Raw genomic sequence first — 1,540 nt, 5'->3', positions numbered from 1 at the left:
TGACCCCAGCATTCTTTCCTGCCCATGGCAGGGGGTCGGACTTGATGATCTGCTCAGGTCCCTTCCGAACCTACCAACTATGCAACTATAACCTCATTTCCTTCTACAGCCAGATTATTCACTACCTGGATAAGGGAAATAGGGTCGACATCATTTACGTGGACTTTAGGAAGGCCTTTGATTTGGTGTCTTATGAGGCTCTCAAGGTAAAACTAGGGGACTATGGGCTCAACCATTCAATGATAAGATGGGTGGAAAACTGGTGGCAGGGTCAAACCCAGAGAGTACTAATAGGCGGATCTGTGTTGACCTGGCAGAAGGTGGCCAGTGGGGTCCCACGTGGTTCGGTATTTGGACCAGTGCTTTTCCATATCTACATCAATGATCTGGATGTGGAGGTGAAAAGCACACTGCCAGATTTTGCCAATGACACTAAGATTTGGGGAAGTACAGCCATGTATCAGGGTAGGCTGACTATCCAGGTGGACCTAGACAGATTAGTTAGGTGGGCAGACCCAAACCAGATGCTGTTCAACACTGAGAAGTGTAAAATGCTCCGTCTGGGGAGGAAAAATCCTCAGCAAATGTACAGGGTCAGTGGTGCCACACTAGCTAGTACCACATCCAAAAGGGACCTGGGGGTCATAACTGACCATAAAATGAACCACCTGTGTGATGCTACAGGTAGTAGAGCAAACTTCATGCTGGCATGCATCAACTGATGCATCTCAAGCAAAACTAAGGAAGTTATTCTCCCACTGTACTCAGCATTGGTGAGTCCACAGCTGGAGTACTGCATCCAGTTCTGGGTGCCACACTTCAAAAAAGATGTGGAAAACCTGGAGAGAGTCCAGAGAAGGAGCCACTCATATGATTAGAGGCCTGAAGAGCAAGTCATATGAGGAAAAGCTTTCAGATATGGGACTGTTCAGGCTAGAAAAGAGAAGACATGGGGGAAATTGGTGGCAGCTTACAAATATATTAGGGGAGAGCATCAGGGGCTAGGTGAATAACTATTCACCACAATGCCCCAGGTGAAAACCAGGAGCAATAGTCATAAATTAGAAGAAGGCAGGAGGCTGTGGCTGCTGCAGCAGGGTGGAGCCCAGCTTTTCCCTGCTGCCTGCCTGCTGTGGGCTCGGGCAGGGGAGGCCAGCTCCCCACTGCTGCATGTACTCCCCAGGGGGCAGGGGGCACCTGTGCCCCCCAGATCTGAGCATGGGGCAGGCTGTGTGCTCTGGCAGTGGAGTGGGGCCAGCTTCCTAGTGCTCCACACACTCCCTGGAGGACAGGGAAGACCCATGCCCCAGCTCTTTGTGCGGGGCTCTTTGTGCAGGGCTCCTGCCCTGCTGCCCTACCTCGGGGTTTCTGCAGCCCAGCGGGCATGACCTGGCACAGCAGGGAACAGCAGGCCCATGCAGAAAAGCTGCCTGCTGCTGCTCGCTCCATGCTGCCCTGGCAATGCCCCTCCTGCACGTGTGGCTGCAGTGAGGGCGGCAGGATGGGGCTGTGCCAATCAAAGCTTCCCCACACACACTGG

At 52.8% G+C, this 1,540-nt stretch overlaps 1 long non-coding RNA gene across 1 annotated transcript in view; it reads left to right on the top strand.

Annotated features, from left to right (window-relative positions):
* The window catches only part of LOC109303480, a 20,039-nt gene extending 19,730 nt beyond the window's left edge, over positions 1-309 (top strand). The window contains exon 3 of the long non-coding RNA XR_002099134.1: positions 114-309. This is a non-coding gene — a long non-coding RNA (uncharacterized LOC109303480). The remainder of the gene's footprint in view (positions 1-113) is intronic.
* The last annotated feature ends 1,231 nt before the right edge of the window (positions 310-1,540 follow it).

This window comes from Gavialis gangeticus, unplaced genomic scaffold (genome assembly GCF_001723915.1).
Source record: "Gavialis gangeticus isolate Ggan-Ray unplaced genomic scaffold, GavGan_comp1, whole genome shotgun sequence".
NCBI lineage: Eukaryota > Metazoa > Chordata > Crocodylia > Gavialidae > Gavialis > Gavialis gangeticus.
This window is presented reverse-complemented; position numbering and strand designations above follow the sequence as displayed.